The sequence below is a fragment of the Acanthaster planci genome, linkage group LG05 (genome assembly GCF_054643075.1).
Source record: "Acanthaster planci isolate LZ-2023a linkage group LG05, COTS_SCS, whole genome shotgun sequence".
In the NCBI taxonomy this organism is placed as follows: Eukaryota; Metazoa; Echinodermata; class Asteroidea; order Valvatida; family Acanthasteridae; genus Acanthaster; species Acanthaster planci.
Genome location: NC_141781.1, coordinates 11,950,995 through 11,967,260, shown reverse-complemented (window position 1 = coordinate 11,967,260; position 16,266 = coordinate 11,950,995). Strand labels below are relative to the sequence as shown.

Here is a 16,266-nt window from a genome sequence, read left to right as displayed (position 1 = left end):
CATACAAGAGTTTTCCAAATCACTTATGAGGTCAGAGCATGTACAATTTATAGATGCAAGCTGAAATTTCCCTAAGTTAACAATACCATGTGAGCTAATTCACTCCTTCAGAAAATATGTACAATTGAAAAAAGATTTAGATGTGGACAAATTTTACACAAATTTAAGAAATTCATCAATATAGCCTAGGAAACTGTTGTACTTCACTTTTCAGCTGGTACGTATGTAGAGTCTTGCTGTTATTTACGTATCCACGGTTACCATCGTAAATTTTAATCAGTGGACCCACTATGTTTGTGTCCTTCCTCCATGGTTTCAAGTTACAGATGTGGAATGGTTTTCCAATGTGTTTTTACAGCTTTAAAAACGTGCGAGCCTTTTCCGTGGATATGCTTGAGCACATCCCCAATATGTTTAAATAGAAAAGCCAAATTTACCTATCAGATGGCAAATCTGCGCAGCCTTGAGCGAGCAAGTCTTGTAGGAGATGCAATCTGCATATTATAACAATAAACCAAATGCAGCTGACGGGAATTGGCCTCTGCATCCCGCCGCCAGTGTGCTTTGATAACCTTCGACAAACACCTAAGCTCCTTTATTCTCGGATTATGCAGTTTTGAGATAAGTTCAAGGTGGCCAACTGCTGGTCACCTCGGCATACCGCTTTTCCCTTTTCGTTTCTTACTTCTTCTTGTGGGCTTCAAATTACATGAACATGTTTGCATGAGTGTGATTGGATGGATAATCGATGGCAGTGAAATACAAGCCTTGAGATGAATTTGGAATACATGTGATACTACAGTATCCAGGCGTGGAACCGGGGTTCGATAACAAAGGTTTTTTAAAAATGGGAGAAATAACTGAAGTGTAACTGAAATGGCTGAAGTGTACAAAGGTAAGTGCACCAATACCACTGCAAACAATGTATGCCATGTAATATTTCACCCATATTTCTGCATGTCCCAATAGTAAGACATCTAACAAAAAACCCGACCTGACCCCCTTTGAAAATTCCTGGATCCGCCCCTGGTATCGGTGTCTACCATGGTTAAATTCAACTCATCAAAAGAAGCTGGCATTCCCTGTTTTTGGTTTCAGAGCTAACCAGGTCTGTAAAACCTATAATAAAAATATAAGGGTCTAGTGTAATTAGAATGGGTGGTTTTATTGAGTGAGGGTAGGCGTTAAATGCGGCGCAAATTCCAGTGCGCGAGTTTCCAATGATTTACAATTTCACAATTATTTGACATTTGACTACTCTGTTTAATAAGAATTATTAAGTAGATTTTACGTAGTAAACATAATTGATGGTGTATGTACCATTCCTTGTCAAGTGACTTCTATTAAAACAATTGTTTGCAATGCATGTGTCTTTAATTTTTCGTAAATACCTGTAATTTTACCCTCTCTTTTTTCTAGTTGTTATTTAATTCTTTTAAATGACACACATATGGTTTTTATATGTCATTTTTTTAATAACCACTTACCACCATTACTATAAGCCGATAATGTTTGAGCCTTGGCAAATTATGTCATCTCAAGCGCGAATACTTAATGTTTTAAAAAGATACAGAGGGAGAGAGAGGCAGCGGCAGAAGGATGAATGGTGATATAACGACAGGTCGAATCTTTATGCTGCAGAGCGACCGTGAAAAAATGCTGCAAAAATGATCTGTTCCTAGAGGCATGTCGTGTTCATTCCAGTGAACCGAATAACATTGTTTGCATCCGGCTAGACACGCTTGAACTTTATATATTACACGTGTACCCCCATCGGATGCATGTCCCTCGCCTACGAGCTAATAGTGGTTTAAAGCTTGCAGATGTAGCGGGTAAGATAAAGTTTAATTCATTTCGTTGTTTCTCCTAGCAAACGCATCATGTGCAAATCGGTGACTCGTTTTAAATTCTTTCCCGCTTTCTTTTGAATTAATAAATTGTTCAGTCCCTTACTGACGGCACTATAATTGGTCAATATCCCCTTTCAGTATCTTAGCTAGTTGGCTTCAAACTATTCTTGCAGTAGCTACCGGAAGTTTACCTCTGGTGAGCTAATATAGGGCTTCATATTATATATCGAAAAACTGGATTTTTAAAAAGTAGCAGGAAGCACCCTTCTTTTACTTTGAATTGAAAAAATGCTTTATGAATTTGAAAATAATGTTTCATGTGGACAAGAATACAATATCAATGGCTCACCAATGTTCTTTGAAGAATCTACTATCATAGCGTGGCATTGTGTTCTGTCGTCTCTGTCTGCAGCTGATGCTGAAAAGATGAACCAAAAAAGATTACGACATCAATAATTGAACAATTCTAAGCTTGCGAAATGAGACAAATACAAAAATACAACTGGCATTTTCTTCACACCAGTCCATTCCGTGGCTATGTTCATTATTTTGCAGATCTCTCTTCTTTTATCAGAAAAGCTTGTATTTTCTTAATTAGGAAACAATGGAACCGATATATGCACCGGGTAAGTGGCTGGGGTGGAAGTATATTGCCTTATTATACTACTAAATTAAATTTCATATAAGAGAACCTATATTAAATAAGCAGAAAATGCACACATGCACACTTCATTTGAACCGACTATGCACTATAAGCATAATTAATTGCTAAATGAACGTGCTTAGACATGTTGCTGCAGTCGATCACTGTTTGTGTCTGATCTCGCTCAAGGCACCAGACATCATGCGATGTACATGTTAGGCAGACGATTGAAATTATTCTACTTCTTCCAGTATTCTGCAGCGTCCTAGACTGTCTATGTGATTAGCAAATGGAAAAGTTTACCCCTAAAAAACTGCACCTTCACTGAAAGGTAAGGGTCTTGTTCTGTTACACGTATATTCGCATTCTGCAAAATGGTATGACAACACCAACAAAATAACCCTTAACTTCAATTTAAAACATACTAATATCCTGCCTCTGGCCTAATGTATGCATCAAAGCATAAAATATATCATTTATGAGCATGTAGACATAAAATAAAGGCTTGTTATCATTTATAAAGCATTGGTTGCAAGAAAGCGTCTGGTGAAAGATTTGGCAAACATTCACTCATAAAAGCAGCTGTGGCCTAAAAAGGAGTTCTGCAACAGTCATCCACTGGGACTTCTATCCATGCTAAACTGCATTTGATTTCGGTCAGACAAAAAAGCTTAAATGGGCCTCAAGATGGGTCAAGAGCGGGGGTTATTTCTTCAGCAACAGAGGCTCCTTTCGTACTAACGGCGCCTCGCTGGTTCACAAACGACTACGAAACACAAGCGTTGCAGTCGAGTCGATACCAACAAAATGAATACTCCCGACCACAGGGCTCTTTTCAACCAATGAGGGGGTGCTTCTGCTCGAGGCGGATAGGAACACGAGGACTCTTGATGGCTGGACGCGGATCGCACTATGTAGGGCACTTTGATAGGGAACACCGTAGGCCAATTTAGGCGATGGGGAGGGATTGTAGAACTCAAGCAGAAGTGGTAACAGAGGGCGGGCTTTCGAGCATCAACCAGAGCAATCTGTAAAGAGCTTTGGCAGCAACCTCCTCTGCTTTGACTCCAAGGATCTCAAGCTCTGCTTTTGCATCGTGCATGCAGTTGCAAATGTATCATTAATCAAAAAGAAACGAGTGAGCAACTCTCCGCGAGTAGCAAGGGAAATCAACCGTACGTGGCATGACCTAATTTTCCGAAGTAATCCGTTATGGGCAACCCCTCTCAAAAAAAGACACAATTGTGTAACACACAAGGGATGTCTGCTAGTCCTGCATAAAGAAATTGCAAATATTATGAAATAAAAACATTCTGCGATAAAATATACACATAATCGGTTGTAAATTCTCTGCAAAACATCAGAATGGTAATTACTCACTCTTTTCTATCGAGTCAAGGAAATTCAATCTGATGCCGAAATTCCACACTAGTCTGCGTATTTTCTTCATTGTTTGCTCAAGGGGGTTTACCTCTTGTTAAATATTCATGCTTTTCCATTGGCAAAACGTCACACAGTTTTGTCAAACTTGAAAGGTTTTTGTGTCACCACGGAATTGGGCAGTGTTACATAAACAATGCTCAAGTTAAACACGAATAAGCACAAATACATTCATCTCTCCCAAACTTTCTTATCAAAATAGCGAAATTCGATGACCGAGATCTGAGCTTATCCATTCCGACTAAAATGTTTTATTCACCTCATTATTAAAGAGAAGAAAGGAAAATCAGCGAGATCGCCAGGGGAATTTTTTTCTGAATGCAGGGGGCATTCAGTTTTTTAGTTAGCGACAACTTCTTGACCAGCAGGTTCTGCTGCGCGTGCAAAATCCGTAATTACTCGTGGAATCACCGTCTAAGATGCTGGATATGTTTTCGAGGAAATTGGAAAAGCAGTAACAAACTAGACGAGCGAAAGCCCAAGGGACACAGAAGCAGTGCCTTAAGCATTGAGGTTAGAGAGTAAGTACAAACACGATTCTATATCTTAAGGACAAATGGAATAGAAATTATATGTCTGAACTTCCTGTACGATTTCACGAGATTGACAGCTTTTGAGATTCAAAACCAACAGCCGCTTTGCTATTGTTGGAATTTAATAAATGCTGACTTTACAGAAAGGATGTTTCATATCTCCATTTCTGGGTGCTGCTAAATATATTATTACACTCAAAAGTGAAGGACGCAATTTGTCATCAAACTTGTACGTTTGTTTGGTCGAGGTAGCTTTAATATGTGAGAAATTAACATTTAATGAACTTTTAGAGACGGCAGGTTATTTCAAAAGCGCATGCCTTGTTTATTATTTGGATTTGGTCTGTGAACCTTATATGCACTTCAGAATTTCATTAAGCTTGCTTATTTTATCATGGTCCCGTCTCATTGTGCATGGACCAGTCACCCATGCTAAATACTGATTTAATGAAATAAATAATTGGTGTACGCGCAACTGCCTATTTTGCTCATCCCAAGAATTTTGGATGAGGCTCACTTTCTTTTGGACATGTGGCATTGACCTTTTGATAAAAGTCGTATCCTTCACGTCTGGGTTTGCACGGTTAAGGTATTTTTGTCGTTGTGCTAATAAAGTTGAAAGGCCTTTTAAAGGAAGGCACTAAAAAGGTCTCCTTCAGGTTCTTTAAAACTGCCAATCTTCTCACAAAATTGATGTAAGTTCAGCTTTCTCCAGATGACACCATCTCTAGAAACAACGATTTTTCATTCCATTAACGCAGTGCTGTTGAGACTTTACGAAGTTCAGCCCTCAAGTTCACGACGTGAACAACCAACGCCACCAGTTCACCCGATTTAAGTCCCAAAAGTAGGTCTCGAAAAGGTCAGTATTGACACTGAAAGGATATTACAGTATGTTGTAGAATTCGTTCCTGAATCTGAGCAATAGAGAACAAAAGGTCCCAGGTTAGGTAATGATGCCTTATAATGCAATAATGTACAAATCCTATCCAAATTCTTCCAATAAAGTTAAGATGCAAACAGAAGAACGAGTAGAATCTGTGGAATTATAAAATATAGCTCTATAGTCCCCAGAATCTGGCCAAAAATATCCCACCAAAAGAAATTTCCCATTCAATGCGGAGCCGTCCAGGGCATGGCAAGGCTGAAGGTATTTACACATTTGTGTCTGTTTGCCGTTCCGATTTTGTGTTTCTCAAACATAAGAGGTGATTCACTGCACCAGCAATCTCGTACCCAAGGAATAAAATGATAATAAACAAAGTTCTTCCAATATGTATCCCCTGAATAACCCTCCCCGGAATGCAATTAAGTAAAGCGTCGCTAAGGTCTGGATCGGCCAATGCCATGGACACAATTAAGCCATCACCTGTTCCAGTCATGACATTTTACAAACTGGCGTCTCTGCCCCTTTCAGCCGTTCACCTGGCTAATTAGATATGGCATCACATCAAAGAGGGCCGGCACTAGGCTCAGGCCCACTCCCCCACCTGTCAGGGGGCCACGCTGCGATTAAGACGCCTGGACAAGCTGATTTTGTACGGTGGCTGGCATGGGTAAGTTGCATCTTTTCTTTCTACCTGCATCAAGCCAATCTGAAATAAGGGGCTCAAATGATCAGGAGGAGACAGCGGCTGAAAATAAGCTCATCAAGTGAATATTTCCTTGAATCGTTGTCACTGGTTAAAGCTGCAAAGGTTTAAGTAATTCAATCAATGGGGGAGCAATTGATATAGTATCCTTGGCAAGGTGGGAGACATGTCCCCCCCCCGTCCCCCAACGATTGACGTCCATGGGTGTGTATAAGAGGGCACATCTTCTGGTCAGTCGTGTCGCTTGTCAGTCATTCAACTGGCAAATAGTCATTTAACTGAACATTAACCTAAACATATTTTTTACGAGTTCACAAGAAACACTCTAGGAATTCTGAATACACCTTTCGTTCCAACACACTATTTCTGGGCTCCTTACTAGCGTGTCCTTTCAACTTTATCAAGCACTTTCTTTGCAAGCATTTAAAATTGTTTCGTTTAGATTTATTTATGCGACAAAGGCTTCCGATCCTAACGCTTATGAATGGCCCGTAAGTTCAAGTTGTTATTTCTACTGCCAGCAGTCTTCCGCACCGACAGGGATAACATGATAGTTTTTTTATTTATAGCGCACCTGATATTTAGGTGCAGTTATCATTCAAATTGTGTCCATAGCCTCATAGTTTATGCATGTGGCCGTTCTTCTAAAGATTTTCTCGAATCCAGGTGTTACTGAAATTTACAGGCGTTGTTTGGTCTTGACACTTCGGTCAATCAATCGACTGGTTCAAGTTCAGGTGTAGGCCTAACTGTGGTGTACTCTTCAATGTGCCATTCATGCTTGCTATTTCTAACTGGCCTGTGATTTGTGGGGCTACCGTTATGGACCCGAGACCTAAATTTGGCCCAGCAGTAAATGCAACTCAATCCGAATGATGAAGGTTTTAGGCTATTATTTAGAACAGAGATACAAATGCGTTCATATCGGAGGTTACATTTGAGGGCTTGTTTCACACTTCTGTAAACGGCTCGGTCTTGCGCTATATTTTGACTCACGACAAGATTTTAATCGCATACTAATGAATGACCATAGTACTCAACGCCCCAAACTTGCGTCCCAAAATGCACACAATATGTCCCCATTACATCTGCGTGCGGTTCCACCGGACCTATTTAGAGAGAGCATTGCGACATAAGTTTCTCAATTGTTGGAACCAAAATGGTGTACCGATGCCTTACCAAAACCTGCTTTGATTCAAAAATATAAAATTGGCGCTACTCTCTATAAACAGCTCTGTGTTCCACTTGAGAGTGCTGCCCTGTAAAATGCAAGTAAAGCGCGGTATGAAGAGTTAGATTTTCACATACTGATGTTGCTTATTACCACTTATCGTATATGAATGGTGATGAGAATCTTTTAGGTTCAAGATATTTTGCCGTGAATGAGTAGGCTTAGTTTTCCGTTTTAACACACTTTAACAAAAAATTTATAACAAAATGACATTATTACGTCACATCTTAATCTTCTTTATATTCTTATTGCTTTGGTCTGGCAATCACAGGTTAGCATGTTAAGCAAGACATGACTTTGGCGTTGGCTATGAACTAGGAAACCAAATGAGGCACATAAAACCTTGCACCTGTTAAATTGAACTACTTGAAAATCTCTCATATTCCAACAGTCAGAGCAGCTAAATACCGACAACGCATGTACGGTCACACGTCGGTCGGTTCAGCATAATAACCGAAAGAAACCTCTTGCCTTGCCGTTGTTATCACCCTTCACTGCTGGTCGTTGAATATTTTACAAATATGAATAAAAGCCAAGAGGATTTCGGCTACCAAGATTTATTAACAAGAGTAGTGAAGTGTCGTATTTGATTTAGGCCCATGACACACTCCAAATACCATCTCAGCTCTAAGGGGAAAGTACAGCTCGATGCTGCTATTTTCGGCGCAAAGCAGCTAAATCAACCACAATAACCATCTCAGCCCTCACGGGGTACCCAATTACTCCTTGGTGGACAGAGGCAACGAGTGACAAAGTGCCTTGCCCAAGGGCACATGCACCATGACCCCAGGCTGGATTTGAACCCGCAACCTGTGGATTTACTTGCCGACTACGAATCCGATGCTCTTAACCGCAAGGCAACGGCACACCAACAAACAGTTTTTGTTGTGTGTTGTTTTTAAATATCCCACTTCCCCTCCAATTTCGTGAGGGTTTAATCAACCATCAGTCAACATGTAAATCTTGTCATTGACGTCTGTAATCTCTACTTCGGGCCGCTTGCCTCAAGAGACCAGTCGCAAGTAAGCTGACACTCTGTGTCTTGACATTTACCGCGAATCTCCGGGCCTCGAACTCGAGAAAATAACGGTGGATTATATCAAAGACAGAGGTGGCAGCAGTACAACTACGATTAATCCCACTCAATTTAGCAAGAAGTTTAAAAAACAAATAAGTCGCTATGTACTGAAAAAAGACAGGGTCTTCCAAACTTCACCAAAATAACCCGTGGTAGGATTAACTTCAAAAGTCAAAATTGAGAAACTAATATAGGCAAATACGTACCACATATAACATATTACACGTGGTAACCTAAATAAAAACAATTCAATCTTTGGTACATTAGTTTGGCTAAAATTAGCCACTTTCTACCGGGCACTTTGGTCGGAGAAAAAATAACGATACTACTGAAATATGTGATATGTGAAACAATAGAAAGGCAATAGAAACTAACCAAAACCATTTTCTCTTTTAGACGAATTATCCAAAACTGTCCAGCCACTGCTCTGAACTTGACGCACCCACTGCTCTTCCCGATAAACATCAAGCTCCTGTCAAACAAGCTTTGCTAGAGGGACGACCCAAACCCTGAAAATCTGCACGATATCCTGGATCAATCAGACCTAATGTGACGTCGTTTGGACGCTAAAAACGAAACAAGTAAAAAGAAAATGGCCTTGCTTGAGGTCTCCCTCTTCCTTATGCCCCCCCCCCATCTCTCTTCGGTCTAGAAATCTGAATGCGACAATTAGCCGTTTCAGATTGATTTCCCCTCGGATTTCCTATGGCGAGCTGACAGATCAAGCCATGGACAGGGGCCGGAGGAAATGTGTCGATTTTATTTTGGAATTCGGTTGAACATGGTTGGAAAGGAAAGGTGTTATCACGTAACCTAGTTTTGTGCAGTGAGAACTCGTTTTAAATTTATTCATGACTTTGGGGAGATTTTGGGAGTTATCCAGAACAAATATTTGTTGTCAACTTTCTTCGTCCTCATCAAAACTCGGGCTCTCGCAAATGTTCTGCCTCAGGCAACTGAATTGTCTGAGTTTCAGTAATAATCAAATGCGACAGAATAGGAAGGTGTCTTCACTAGCGATTTCAAAACCTTTTTATCTCTGCATTAACTTTTGTATACTTAATAGAAACAAATATCAATACAACATAGTATGTGATCACACATTTGCATCATGAGGGGGATATTACATTTACCGTCAACATTCCTCATACTAATTCTCAGTTGTAATACCTGCATTTTCTGCATTGATTACTTATGGTAACACAAAATACGCGTAGAAGCTGGTATTTGAACAAACGTATGGAGTATTTCATACGTTCACTGCACCCGTCCAATGAAGTTATGAAGGTATTATGAATTCAATACTGTGTCGTTCCTGTCGCCAAATTGCCCATAATGCAAAACATGAGGTAGACTCCCCGTGCTAACCTCTTGGTGGCGCTATGCATAAAAATTACATGAAAAATGTTTTCTCATTTGGTATTGATCAAAGATTAGATGCTCCGGTTTGATGGATCACGTTGTTGTTGTTGTTGCTGGTGCTGCTGCTTCTTTTGTAATCCCATACACCAGTCCTGTTATAACGGCAGAAGATATTGGTAAGCACATGTCTCCATTAAAAGGGAGCAATCCCTTGAGCAATCCCTTGAGCAGTACAGGATATTTATAACAGCGTGTGACGGTTTGGTACAGCTGATAGCCGAGTAAGGCGTTTGCGCTCAGTCAAGCAGCTATCAAAACATTTTAGGTGGCCTACGTCTGCGCACTACCCATTACTAAGCCCACATCTAACAATATATCAAAATTTAGTACTGAGTCAAAAATAGTGATTTAAATCTCGCATACATGTATAGACAAAATCTCCAGTCTAGTCCATATATTTCACGTTGGTAAATTGTGTCCTGTGTATTTGACAGTGCAACAGCTGTACATTTATTGTCCAACATGGCAATATCCGATTTGAGGAGCTTTCTATATTGAAAAATCTGAAGTTTGCCTTTCTAGTGCTCTGGTGTACACCATTTTCTGGCAGCTGAAACTCCAAGTTCGTCTGAGAAATCTGTGAATATGTCAGTCCAGGAGAAAGTACCACTCAGTGAAGAAAACGAGAAATGGAAATTATCAGGAGTGCTTTACAAGGGAAATTTTCTCCTAGGTATGACCTTTATCTCAGAAGGATAGGTGTTCATTAAAAACTTGTCGGCCTTGTTCTGAACCTGTCAAAACAAGTGCTGCATCGAATTCGTTACAATTGAATTTACGTAACACGATCACGTAGTCTACGTTTTTAGTGAAAAAAGACAAAAACTCAAAACAAACCGATGTGTTATCCCTATTGCTGACATTTGCACATTACATGATAATGTGGAAATTCTTTTTTTTTTTAAAGTTTGGTTTGTCGGGAACACGAGCAGCCAAAGTTGTTTGTTTAAGAAATATCATTTTTAAATTAGTTTAATATCACAGCCTATCAACATAACTCTGCATTGCAATATTTCGAAAAAAATATAACATAGGCCTAAGTGTCTACGAATTCTAAATTTCTTGAGAATGAAGGCCCAAATGAATCCTAAAAACCGATATATAGCCCTTCATAAAAAGCCAGATTTTTGAAAAATATCAATAAGTCAAAGCAAGGCAATAGATATAGCTTAATTTTCACGTGAGGAAGCTGAGAAACAGCTTTTAATATACCTCACCCCTCTCCTCTGCAGAGGCAGTGACATACCTAACACGATGAGAAAGAATTTTTAAGTAATGCCCAAAAATGGAAAGAGAATTTTTTCATTCTTATGGTGGGCCCAGAATACTACTGCTCGCAAATTTCAAGCACGGATCATCATTGAGAAACATATCGAGGGGGCACAAAACACACCTATGTCGCTGTTTACTTTTCACGCGCAGAAAAACAGGTCGTAGATTGGACCAGCCGAGGATTTTGACATGGGGCTGCTCGACTTAGATACACCCGACAGCCCCCACGAGACCTGTCTCCTCCTATGCAGTGTGCTAATTAGGTAACACTATACCTGTCGTCATATTTTTTCCGCCAGCAGGGAGTGCGCCGTGACCCACCAGCCGAAAGACACAGTATGAAACATTTATGGGGAATACGATGAGGAAACTACCGTATTTGTCGTGCAGAATATTTTGACCCATTTGTGTCTCAGTAGTTATACACAGGAAGCTGACAGTTGAAGTGTTTTTTGTCATTAGTTGACGGATCAAGGCTCACAAGAAAAACAGGAGTCGCACGTAGTGACTCTTTTTGTATGCCTGGTGCCAGAAATGGGCAGTTCGTCGATTTAACGCTGTGATTGACAAACAAGGTTGCCGTGGTGATCATGTGATGCTTGTTCAGCACATAGAATACCACAAGGTAGTTAAAAGTATAACAAGAATGTACTCCGTAATCAACTGAAACGAATTTTCGCATTCCTGTCATGTTGCGTTAAATACTGCAAAAATAGCACAAGGTGCGGTTCTACAAGAGGCTACTCCCCCTAATACACACACACAGAGCTACCACATAAAAAACAACCAAATAATTTTTTCTGTGCAACTTTTAAAAATGGCGCTCTAGTTTACGTTTGGCTCATTCAATTTAACTTAAAATTGTTTGACTATCCAGATCAACATTCAATCAGCCAAAATAATGATTCAATTTAAGCCCATGAGCAGGCGGTTGCAAATTCCTTTTAAACAAAAAAGGCAAAGTTGCTATTTAAGTTAGGAAATCCTAGGAACAGCAGTCAAATTCGCTTGGTCACTCTGTGGTACTCGTAATAGACGTGATTTCGTGGATAAGGCAAGCTTTTTTGACATCTGTGCAATGTTTTTCATCGAAGGGTAAGTAATAAATTTGAAACATTTGAGGTTTGGTTAATTTATTTAAATAATACCGTGAAGAAAAAGTGATTCACTGACAAAGAAATCGCTCTTAGTAGACTAATATATCACCTTCAAGGAAGGAGAACCTCTTATTCTATGAGGTCAAACGTTGAAACGAGATGGCAGAAGCTCGTGCTAGCTACACAAGAATACTACTGTGGATCGTGGTCGTTTGATTGAAGCATTTGAGGGAAATGGTCAAGATTACCTAGAACTGGCAGTCAACCTTGGAATGATGAAGATTTGTGAAAAGAAAGGAAAAAATAATTGGTTTCGTGTAATCCGCAATTTTCTATTTCAAAAGAAAGAATGAAAACTCGATATTATCCCAAGGAAAACATTTAACAGTTGAAAAGTATTATTCATAAAGTTAAATTAAAAGGTTAGGGATAATAAAAGTCCAAGGCAAATATCGCCAACGATTAAGAAGTCTCTGGAACTGTACGCGTATCATAATTATACAGAAAATCTATCTTGTCTCCAATGGTCAGATTACGTATACTTTTAAAAGCTTACATTGTGAATATGAGTGCCCATTGACGAAAATGAAAGTAAAATTTGTGTCCGAATTCACAACCGAGTCACCCAGAGTGAAATTGAGTGACGCTTGTGCATCATGAAATTGAATCCTTGAAAGTGCACGATTCGACGTCTACAAACGAAATTGGACGTACAAAGTTTCGAAAATTAACCACAGGAATAACGGGCTTCGAGAAATTGAAAATCGAATGTGAATGCACGTTCACAAATATGAATACTGTTTACACTAATTCGGCCGAGAAAGCCTATACTAGCACCTGTAAAATTACGCCGTCGAAGGTACACAACGAATTATACCATTCACCTCTGCATTCACTATTATAGATTTTCCCGGCCAATTTCGGAAAATGTGTAAATGGATTAGTGATGGCAGCATTTGTTTTTGAGCGAAGTGCTACAAACATCCAAATCTCCGTTTCCATTTAGTAAATAAAAATTCTGTTTAAAAGCCTACAGTCGTATAAGTTCAGCGATCAATTTCTCGATATTACACTTGTTTAGAATGTTGACATTTATTTTTATGCAAAATCAAGTGTACCTCTGCAATCCTGCTTTCAATTTGAACTCAATCTATTTTGGACAATGTGTCGGCGATTTCGCGCAAAGTGTTATTTAAGGTATGCCTGGTCGACAATTTGAATTCATTTGTGTGTTAACGAAGTTACATTCTGAGTTGAAGCGTTTAGTTGAATGGTTAAATGTTTGAATATTCATGACTGAAATAGACTATTCGTGCTGTCTTTAAAAACACACCGACTATTGTACGAATCCTATACAAACACCAACGCTGATGAGGTAACCTTTCTTTCTCGCGATACGTTTTTGCCACAATCACATAAAAGTTCACACATGGCCTTCTTGCAATGGCTGAACGGGAATATACAGAAAAATCATAGACTTTAATTGGTGTACAGTTTGATAACAAACTCACTATAATCCTTCACGAGTAACATTACATTCACTGTGCTGTCACGATTCTGTAACCCTGACAGTACATTTTTACTCAAAGTGAACGCAAATTTGTGAATTTGAATTACAGCAAATGAAAATGAATACTCAATACCGACAGTTTACGGTAAAATACAGATTTCCGGTGAGTAAGATTGCACATTGGCTACAATTGGCAACAAATACGTCAAACCGAAATCCCGATCACTTTTATATTTGTAACCTCTGAAATAAAACGTAATGCACATTTATTTACTTGAAAGATGCAAAACGAAGTCGAATGCTCGTTTTAAGAAAGCGAAACCAGGTTTTCTGTCGTTTTCAATATCCACGCCAAATTAAATTTTTAGTTTACAAATTAGATCACACATTTGCCAAAATTGGCTGGGAAAACCTATATCAATAATATTAATAGAATATTGTGGTCATTATTATTACATATAAAAACTAAAATTTACATGGTTTTATTTCATTTCTCAGAATCTGTAAGTGTTTTTTTACTGTTTTTATAGATAAACTCTAGTTCAGTACACGGTAGTTCGCAATCCTTTGGTAGTTTTGTTTTTATATATTATCTTGTAAATAAAATTTACAATGTATCAAGCAAGTGTACTTCAAATTCAGCAGGTGCTAATTGCAAAGTACTCAGTGTTAAATGAAAAAGTTCGGAAAAGGTGGGTGTTATGCTTCAATAGCAAGGAATCAAAATACGTTACGCCACCAACGTTTTTCCTCAAAAAGCTTCTTTTTTTAGATTTGTTATTATTTTTTAGTTTCGTTTAGTTTTTTTGTAGTGTGTTGCATGGTGTCGATTCCGGTCCGTTTGGTTTCGTTTTGGTTTCTTTCTCACTTTTTCGGCGCCAGGATCGACGTCGGTAGCTACAAGAGGGGATTCCGGCTACCGCGCTTTTAAGAGGGCCATAATAGCCAGTGTGATCGATGCAAGTCGACGAACTGAAAATATTTTTTTAAGCATCCCATGTAGTGTCAAGAAGAGAGAGTCGCATAAGATTCTGTTGAAAAGGTGTGCGTGAGGTAAACCGGTTCAGACTATAGAGCCGCCGACGCTACGCCAGGTGTTGACATTTTCTTCCCACAACGAGGTGCGAACGTCGGTTGATTCGCTTATCGTGATTCGGTTCGTCAATGAATGCAGTCACTAACAGTAGCAGTAAAGTCGGTGGTCGAATGGCTGAAAGCATACTGGTATACGCTGGTAACGGTCTCTTAAAAAACACCCACTTGACATCGCCAAGAAGAATATGACCACATGCCATTTACCAATATCACTTCGGAAATATCTTCAGTCAAATCATCTTAAAATAACCAGTGGCACTATTGTGCTCAGGTTTCGTAGGATCCATTCGTTTTACAGTGTCTAGTAATTGTACGGGAGTATCTCTCCAAAGGGGCAAAATTAAAGCATCTGTATGATAGAAAGTCCCTATTCCTTTAACTCTGCTTAGGACAAGTAACCGAAACCCTATTCCCACACCCTATTCCCTAACCCTCCTCCCCTATCTGAATTCCCCATCTGAAACTCCTCCCCCAAAGGAGTAGGAGAGGGTCTCCAATGATACCGAAGGGTTGGCGTATCAAGTACTTAAAGACACAGTGGACAAATACCGGGTGAGTCAAGCATTCAAGGCTTCTTTGGCTGCCGCGCCTAGCAGATGGTTAGCGCTAGATCTCTTCACGGAACAGCCTGGATGATAAATAACCAACGTGTCACTTCACCTGCTAACCGCTAATGTGGAAATAGTAGTCATAACACTTCACTCCTGTAAGATAACCTAAGTTTTTAGGCGGGTATACCATGACACTAGCCGAACATTGATCTTCTAATATATGACACAGAGTGAAACAAGTTTCTTGATCTTAAGTTTTCGTTCGGGGTGTAAATTGTGTATATTGCCAGCGGCTACGCAGTCAACGTGATCCAAGTGTCTATTTACAAAGTGCATACATGCGTGAGTCGCGCTCAACAAAGCACTAGAAAGGTCTCCGTCGTGGTGACTACATTACCATTTCCGTCATTCAAATAGTAACTATGACGTCATTCCATGATAATCCACACCTCCATACAGACAAGCTGCAAATAAATTCCTCAAATTAGTTTCTGTCTCAGAGGGGTAAAGAGAATAATTTCGCAGCATATGTAACATTTGCTAATAATCTGAGCTGTTAAACTCGAGTATTTGAACCAAATCTGCATTTTAAGAATAACAATTATAATATCTATTTATAACTCATCGGTTTCCGCCTCAGGAGACGCTCATGGCGCATTTCAATCAGGAAATATAAATCAGGGAGACAAAAAACAACTGATCAGAAATTTTATTGCAGTCAATTTTACCTACCTTACGATAGTCTTGTTTTGAAAACAAAGACTCTGCAATTCAACCAGGGCCATCTCCCACGCTTTCATTAAAATACTGATAGAAAATGAAATTGTCATGCACGTCCTTATTGTAGTCGTCAATAAACTATTTTTGGTGCACACGAAAAAAGTACAAAAATAGTGAACTAACAGAGTTTCAAAGCTGAAACAGAAGAAAGCGGGTGTAAATGTCAAAAATA

General features: G+C 39.3%; 2 protein-coding genes across 3 annotated transcripts in view; both read right to left on the bottom strand.

The window, feature by feature from the left end:
* LOC110981251 (G protein-coupled receptor 54-like) overlaps positions 1-16,266 on the bottom strand; it is a 64,761-nt gene that overhangs the window by 31,319 nt on the left and 17,176 nt on the right. The window contains exon 2 of the mRNA XM_022238664.2: positions 2,200-2,268. The gene's annotated coding sequence lies outside the window, so the exon portion shown is untranslated. The remainder of the gene's footprint in view (positions 1-2,199; positions 2,269-16,266) is intronic.
* LOC110981226 (G protein-coupled receptor 54-like) overlaps positions 1-16,266 on the bottom strand; it is a 131,015-nt gene that overhangs the window by 97,577 nt on the left and 17,172 nt on the right. For both annotated transcript variants that reach the window (XR_015425510.1, XM_087137498.1), the window contains exon 2: positions 2,200-2,268. The gene's annotated coding sequence lies outside the window, so the exon portion shown is untranslated. The remainder of the gene's footprint in view (positions 1-2,199; positions 2,269-16,266) is intronic.